At 49.8% G+C, this 8,602-nt stretch overlaps 1 non-coding gene across 1 annotated transcript; it reads right to left on the reverse strand.

Annotated features, from left to right (window-relative positions):
- Positions 1–5,908: 5,908 nt before the first annotated feature.
- LOC120663098 lies at positions 5,909–6,015 on the reverse strand. Its single transcript, XR_005670322.1, has one exon. It is a non-coding gene; the product is annotated as a small nucleolar RNA R71 (small nucleolar RNA).
- Positions 6,016–8,602: the final 2,587 nt, after the last annotated feature.

The raw sequence follows: 8,602 nt of genomic DNA on the forward strand, positions 1-8,602 counted from the left end.
AGAATGAGTAGCACCGGTATCGAAAAGCACTGTAGCGGGGATGAGAGTTGACCATGAACGTACCAATAACCACATGTTAGGAGCCTCGGCCGCTGACTCGGCCGTCACATGGTTCACCCGACCCTGTGCTGGCGCCCTGGGCTGAGCTGGGCGCCCCTGCTGTCCCGCCTGCGCCTTCCGGGGGCAAGTGTTGGCGTAGTGCCCCGGCTGGCCGCAGTGATAGCAGACGCGTGCAAGTGTCGAAGCCTGCTGTCCGGTAGGAGCTGCCGGACGTGGAGCCTGCGGTGCTGGCGGAGCTGGTGGAGCACGAGCCGGAGGTGCTGGTAACCTCGGGCCCTGACCTGCCTGGTGCTGTCGAGGCGGGTACTACTGCGGCCTCTGCTGGTACTGCTGGGGAGGCCGGTACTGCTGCTGCTGGTACTGCTAAGGCGGCTGGAGGCGAGGACGAGTGTTGCTGCCGGAAGCAACGGGGACAATCTTCCTCTTCTTGTCCTCCATCTCCAAGTGCTTGCGCTCAGTGTTGAGCGCGCTGTCAACCAGATGGTTGAAGTCGTCGAAGTGGAGGTTGAGCAGCGCGTACTGGAGGTAGTCCTCAAGGCCCTCCATGAAGTGCTCCTGCTTCTTGCGGTCATCCGCAACATCGGCAGGGGCGTAGCGAGCAAGCTGCAGAAAGCGATCACGATACTCCGTGACCGACATAGTCCCCTAAAGCGACAAAGACAGATAGATATTGAAAGATTAACTCAAGATTCATAAGGATAGAACAAGGGGCATTAGCTCAAAAGAAACCGCGAAATGATTATATTTAAGATTACCTGCTTCAGTGCAAGGAACTCCTTCTGCTTCATCTTCATAACGCCCGCGGGGACGTTGTGGCTGCGGAACCGCTCTCGAAACTGGAGCCAAGTGAGAGCCTCGCGGTCCTGAACTGGGTGGGACTCCCACCAGTCCAAAGCTGCCCCTCGCAGCTGTCCTGCTGCGTACAAGACGCTGCTCACGATCATCGCACTGGGCGATGTCTAGCTGGCGCTCCACTGCACGGAGCCAGTCGTCAGCCTGAAGAGGGTCGGACGTGTGAGAAAACGTCGGCGGGTGACCCCTCAGGAACTCAGCACGCCTGTCGCGAGGCTGCGGCAGGTGGAGGAGGCGGAGGCTGAGTGTGAGCCTACTGAAGAGCCTGAACAGTGTTGTTCAGGGTGGCCATCATCTGCATCTGGAGCTGGAAGTACTGCTCCGGAGTCAAAGGCGGAGGCATCGGGATCCCGGTACCCTGGGTGTTCTGACCCTAGTTGTTCTGCCCCTGCTGGTTAGAACCACGCCTGGTGTTCACCATCTGATTTTGGACAAAAGATTTCACGAGTAAGGATATTGCAAGAATAAATTCAGATGGATATGATAACTCTTTGCGGAAAAAGACTCAGCCATGATAAAGTAGACAGGATAGAGTGGACTGTTTTACCCCCAACGATCTAACTCATTTTATTAATTAATTAACTTTAACATAAGAGTGATGTTCTTTAAACAAATTTAAACTACTAAGCTATGCAATCATTCAAAAATCCAAATCAAACATGTAGCATAATAACAAGCAGACAATTTTCACGACTTAGCCGAGTTTAACATACGACTCGACTAACACAACGCGTCGCGGAACGTGCTATCATATTATTATAAAAGGGTCACCTAGCTGATACTCATGGTGGTCAGGTGACTGATTCAGGCCAAAATCTACGAAAACTATTCTTCAGAGAGAGAAATCAAGGCAAGAAGGGTAAAAGTCATAGAATTCAAGGGGTATAATAGTAAAATAGTTTCAGCAGACAAGGATTGGAGAGAAGAAGTCCTAAAACTCGTCCAGCTCTTTCTAGGCTTCGTCCTACAGTCGATACGGCTCTGATACCACTCTGTAACACCGGGTTTATAAAAGAACATAAACCGAGCAATCATATACGTGCCAGGATCAAGTCACACGTATATACAACAGAATGAACAGTATATCATAGCACATATCACGTAAAAAGACATAATATAGCGAATACGAATGTTATTTATTACATAAATGACAAAATGTCAGATACAGCGGAAGCGAAGTACAAATACGATAAAAGAACTCTCCGAAGCTGAGCAGGGCGCCACAGGGACGTCGACTGGGAGACGAACACCTAGAAGTCCTCGTAGTCCTGGTAGCGCTAGACGAACTCCCTCGTGTCGGCAGGAACTGAGCAGCAGTAGTGTAGCCGGGAGGAAAAAGTAGAGAAGAGGCAAGAGTGAGTACACAACTTGTACTCAACAAGTATAACACAAACTATGAGGCTCTAGGTTGGCTGACTCAACTACATTAGCTTTTAAGTGTTGGTAAAATTTTATTAAGGCTATTTACTACGAGTTGATGAATTACCATTAACCCAGTTACATAGTAATTAATCAGAATTAATCAAGATACTAATGAGAACCAAACCGAAACCAAGCCACTCGGGGAAACCTGCCTCATCAAAGGAAGATAACCCCACTAATCAAAAGGAGGATCTGGGCCGCTCATGACCGTGAGCACGGCTAGTATACCAGTTTTTCACTCTGCAGAGGTTGCACATCTTTACCCACAAGTCGTGAGCTACGCCAGTTGTTCATCACACTTCCTTAGGTAAGATGGCTAGTGACTCACTACGAGGCCTTTACAAAGAATCTCATTGGTAGGGAGTAACCGCGAGGGTGGATCGGCGACTATGGAGCAGGTCTAGTGGGCGTCAAGACACGAAGCACAGACGAGGCCACTCAGCACGAGGGCCATAGAAGCTTACCGCCCCTGCCCCACAGGTAAGTTACTCCAAACCAAAAAGACCTAATTATTACGCCAAGTCTATCCCATTCTAGCCTTGTGGTAGCGCTGTTGTCCCTAGGTTGTCGCTCTATGAACCGGTCCTTATGGAGAGTGGCCAACCAAGCACTAAGCACCGTGCTGGCCCCCTAAACCATGTTTCTACAAAAACCATATTTTAACGAGACGTGAGCCACCCAAGCACGAAGCACAGAGGGCCACTCTCAGAATTACGTTCGAGTAAACCATTAATCAAATTAATTAAAAAGGACTAGAGTGTGTTGTAGCGCAGCAACCTAGCACAACTAACCAAAATGCAACCCAAAGGATATATATAAAGGATATAAAGTGGCTAGGAATGTCCTTATAGGCATACAGTATTAAAATGCAGTATGAAAATGTATTTAAAGTGAGAGGTTGTTCATGTTATACTTGCCTTCCTCGTACTGCTCCTGCTGCTGCTCAAAGTGCTCGGAAGATGGCTGCTCCGGGTACTGGTACTGCGGCTCCTCAGATGGATCAACGTCTACTCACGAACACATGGCCAAAACAAAGCACAATAATAAGCATACAAGTAAACACTAACAAAAACTAAGAAAAAATACATCAATACATAAAAAAAGCAAGAAAAACTAGGCTAAAACTATTCTACATGTTACAACGATCGCGTGGATAAAAAGAACGCCTAAAACGGAGCTAAAACGCATATTCTAGGCTAAAAACAAGTTCTAGGGGCTAAACTGCAAGAAAACTAAGGTTCCAGGGGGGTTTTCTGCAAAGACCGAGGGCCTAAACATAATTAAAGGTTAGTTCTGGGGTCTAACACATGAAAAAGCCATGGAAGGACGGCGGGTTCTATTTCTAAAGAACTCAGGGGGCTAAGTGCTAAAAACAGGGCCTCTGCGTAATTATTTCTGAATAAGATCGGACTGCGGGTTGATTATAACAAAACCGGGGGTCTCTTTAGAAAAAAAGACAGGCCGAACCGGTAACTTTGGATCTCGGCCGTAGGTTTAGGATCTGGCGGCTCAGATCTAAAGGATCCTGGATCTAATCTGGGGCGTAGGACTCAAATCGGGCGGCTCAGAAGACTCGCGGGCACCGGCGGCGGCGGGACTCGCCGGCGACGGGGCTCCCGCGGCGGAGGGTTCGCCGGAGACGCCCAAACCGGCGCTCTGGGGGTCAATCCGACCCGGGCTTGGGTCAGGGAGCATGCCCGCGGAACGTGTAGTCCACCTGGGCACTTTGGTGGGCACGGGGAAGGTCCGAGCGGTGAGAGCGATGGCGGCGGCGGCTCTGCACGGTGGCGCTCGCCGGCGTGCGGCATCCTAGGCACTAGGGCGTCCTTCAGGCCGAGCTAGCTAGCGCAAACAAAACAGGAAGTCGGTCAGAGGCTCACCAAGGGGGTGGATCGAAGGGCGAGTCCGGCGCAGGGGCTCGACGGCGAACTCTGGCGGCGAGTAGGTGTGGTGCTCGCGGACCGGTCGCTGAGGTGGTCCTCCGGGTCTCTGGATCCGAGGTTTCGACTCGTGAAGCTCCTGCGGGGATTCTAGAGGGGTCAGGGGGCTTCGAAGTCGCCGGCGGCGAGGAAATCGCGGAGGCAAGTCGACTTACCCGCGGCAGCGCTCCGGGGAGATTCCGGCCATTGCAGGTGATGGGGTCGTGCGGGGAGGCCTCGGGGTCGTTCCTGGGCCTGAGACGGAGCCGGAGTGGGGGTCTGCAGGGGTTGGGGCACGCCGGTGTGGCGTGGCCATGGCGGAGCAGGGGAGCGGCACGGGGCGGAGCTGCGCAGGCGAGGCGAGCTAGGGTTACGGCGGCCGCTAGGGCGTGGATGATGGGGTACGTGGAAGGCCAGGGCCTACTTATAGGGCGTGCGTGCCCAGGGTGCTGACGCGGCGCGGGGATCACGACAGTTTCTGGGCCGGCCGTTGCGCGAGGTAGCAGGAGGATCCGACAGGCGGGCCCGGGGCGTAGTGAGAGAGAGGGCGACGCGGGCTGCGGGATCGCGGGCGCGGAGCGACGCTGGCGGGTGGGTCCGGAGCGAGCGCGGCGTGGGAGCAGGCCGGTGCAGAGAAGTGGGCCGCGGGGAGGGAAGCGCTGGGCTGCCGTGTCCCGCGGGCTGGGCTGGGAGAAGAAAGACTGGGCCGGTTTGGGCTGGATTAAACGGGCCAGACTGGATTGAGTTTGGTTTTGGGTTTGTTTTCTATTTCTCTCTTCCTATTTCTAAAACAATCCAACACATTTGAATTCAAATAAAATTTGAATTCAAACCCACTCAAATGAGTAAAATAAATGCACCAGCATGAATGCAACACAAATTTTTAAACTTAGACAAATTTTAATTACTTGTGAAACAAAAAATTTAGATTAAATGCAAGTCTAACACAATAAACCTTAGAAAATTAAATAAAGCCAATTAAATTTATTAATAAATGCTGAAATTTAAATTAGGGTGTTACATAGGTGTAAAGTTATTTACTAAGTACATAAACATGGCAATATAAGAAAGAGGTAGTTACTGCTTATACAGGCTAATGTGTTTATCTTTTTGTTTTCTCCTGATTGGATGAAAATAGGGTAGTGTATGTCTGGTTTCTCCTTGCCGACAAATTTTGTTGAAAATCCCGAGAAGCTCGTGAGAAGGGTCCGACCTCGCATCGTCCCTCCTCTGATCTCGCAGTCGACAAGCGAACCAGCTTCCCAAGCACCATCAACAATCACTGAACTCATGGCTGAGAAGACTCTCGCGACTTGTCCGTCCCCTCAACTGCCAATCTGGTAACTGGACCCAACATTGACGTTGGGGACGTGAACTTTGAGCTGAAGACCAGCCTCATAAATATGGTGCAGGCTAGCCCATTCTGTGGCAAGCCAAATGAGGACGCTAACGCCCATCTCCAGAATTTCTTGGAGCTTTGCAAGACCGTAACCATACGGGGCGTTACGGCAGACGCCATCAGGCTCCGCCTGTTTCCCTTCTCCCTCCTGGGGAAGGAGAAATAGTGGTTTTATCAGAACAAGGAAGCCGTCAGCACGTGGGACAAATGTTCCACGGCGTTCCTTGCCAAATTCTTCCCGTTGGGCAAAACAAATGCCCTACGCAGAAGAATTTCAAGTTTCCAGCAGACAGGGATGGAATCTATCCCAGAAGCTTGGGAGAGACTCCAAGAATACGTACTCGCCTATCCTCATCATGGGATGGATGAGTGGCTCGTACTCCAAAGTTTCTACAATGGGCTAACGACAACATCCAGAGCCCACCTTTATGCTGCTGCTGTAGGAGCCTATCTGGACCTCACAATTGCCAAGGCTACGGCCTTGATTGAAAAGATGGTCTCCAACCAGGGCTGGAACGAGGAGCGTTCCCAGCCCATAACCAAGGGCGGAATGCATACCGTCAAGGAGATGGACATGCTCACCGCAAAGCTGGACCTCCTAATAAAGAAGCTTGACGAAGGGAACCGGCAACAAATGCTCGTTCCCATTCATGCCATGAACTCGTACTTAATGTGCGAAGTTTGTGGTGACGGTGGACACTCAGGGAATGACTGCCCCGAAACCCGAGAAGACGCCGCCTACATCAACAACAACAACATCGGTTCCATCCACAAGGAGGTCAGGGGTGGGGTCAATCACGCACACCATTCCAAGGAGGAGGTAACAACTATAACTCAAATTTCAATTCGAATTTCAATTCGAACCAACCCTCCTTGAGAGACTTAGTCTTTGGCCAAGCTAAAATCAATGAATCATTAAACAAGAAGCTTGCTGCCATTGATAAAATTTTAGAAAGCATACATGCAAAAGTTGAAACTCTTTCTTCTGCTTATAAAAACCAATTAAGTTTCAACAAAATGATAGAAACACAACTGGCTCAAATTGCTGCTGCTGTTCCTGTCTCTGAGTCCGGGAAGATTCCGGGGCAACCCGAATCTCCCGTCGAGACTGCAAATATGGTGTCTACCGGGTGGGGCAACCTTCCCCGGCAGACTTCTCGAACTAACCATGCAGGCAGGTACAATCTCCCAAAGAATGATACATGGGATGGCCTTGTAGTAGCAATTCAAGAAGATCCAGGGATCCCCATGATCAGCTGCTCAATCTTCGATCAATACTATGAGCATGCACTCTGCGACCTGGGGGCCAGTGTCAACATTATGCCCATGGTAATATACGAGAAACTCCTATACCCTACTCTCTCCCCAACATATATGTGTGTGCAGCTCGCAAACTCTACAATCCGGTATCCCGAGGGGATAGCCAAGAATGTTTTGGTCCGCGTGTGAGACTCCTTCGTCCTTGCAGACTTTGTAGTGATGGACATAGAAGGTGACCTAGGAATCGAGCTCCTCCTTGGGCGACCATTCCTGAGGGCCGCCAGAGCAAGGATAGACGTGGGAAGAGGAGAAATCCGCTTCCGTGTTGGGAAGGAGAACATGTTCTTCAGATTCAAACAGAGGAAAGAGTAGTGCATCCTGAACCGACAGGATGATGAAGGGCAGGCAATTTGGGATGCACCAGAATCCCCACTACCAAGACCTATGGCCACAAGATCAAAGAAAAGACGTGCAAAGAAGGTGTGGCGTAAGGTCGCAAGCTCGTCCTCGTCCAATTCTCCAGGACGAGCCGAGCAGTGGTAATCACAGCAGGAGAAAGGTCCTGCTCGTCAGACTCAAAACGACGAACCCTTACCGAAGGTAAATCGGTACGTATCTCATATTTGCTTTCCACCTTTTTGCTTTTCTCAACTTTTTCGATTTTTCCCACTGCATATCTGAATTTTCAAAACACTCATGCATGCTAGAAACCTTTCTAGCACTTTTTCTTCCTTGCACAAAAAACCAAAAAAAAATTTGAGCATAAAGATCCTTTGAAAAATAATTTTGAACATCTTTCGAGACAAAGTTTGGCCGGGCACCCAAGTTTTCAAAACTTAGAGCCGTTGTGCCCGGGCATTCTCTCTTTAAATAGAGGTCGAGGGGTGAGTTTTGAGCTCTCACACTCAACTCTCATTAACTCACTCCCTCTCAAAACACTCTCAAACTTTGCTCTCGGGTTTTCATGGGATTTTTGCTCAAGATTTGAATTCAAGAGACCTCTCTCTCTCATTTCTTTGCTGCAAGAAAGAAGGAGCAACTCATGGGTAAGAACATTCATTTCGGTTTCACTAACGTAACCCGTTTCGAGTTGCACATGTTTTTATTCCATCATGAAAGGCATAGGGCGGAAGGTCTCCAGCACATTCAAGAAAATAACGGGTGGAAGTTCATCCCGTTCTCGGGGTGGCTCAAGCTCGTACACACCCGAACCTACGCCTACACCAAGCACGATGGATTATGAGGAAGAAGAACAATACGAAGAGATGCAAGCCGAACTGCAAGCCGAAATGATAGAGATTGATACGAAAGATGCACCATACCTCGACTTGCGAGATGATCGTGAACGACAAGGCTATGCCATCCTCAAGAACAAAAGCTTCGTCCACACCCGAGCATTCGATCCGGACCTCCTCATCAAAACAGGTATGTACAAAGACTACTCTAACGTTTGACATGAAATTGGATGGGATAACTTCGTTCCCGTTGACGAGTATAGTTCTCGACTCCTCACCATCCAATTTCTTTGCACTCTTCGGGAGGTGGAAAACAGGGTTTACTTTCAACTTTTTGGGAAAGAATATTTGCTTTCTTGGAAAACTTTTGCTGACCACCTCGATTTCAACAAACGCTGGCCAATTTCTCTCGACCAAGCTTGCCGAGGTTTTAATTGTCATGAATTTTGGGGACG

The sequence above is a fragment of the Panicum virgatum genome, chromosome 2N, assembly GCF_016808335.1.
Source record: "Panicum virgatum strain AP13 chromosome 2N, P.virgatum_v5, whole genome shotgun sequence".
In the NCBI taxonomy this organism is placed as follows: Eukaryota; Viridiplantae; Streptophyta; class Magnoliopsida; order Poales; family Poaceae; genus Panicum; species Panicum virgatum.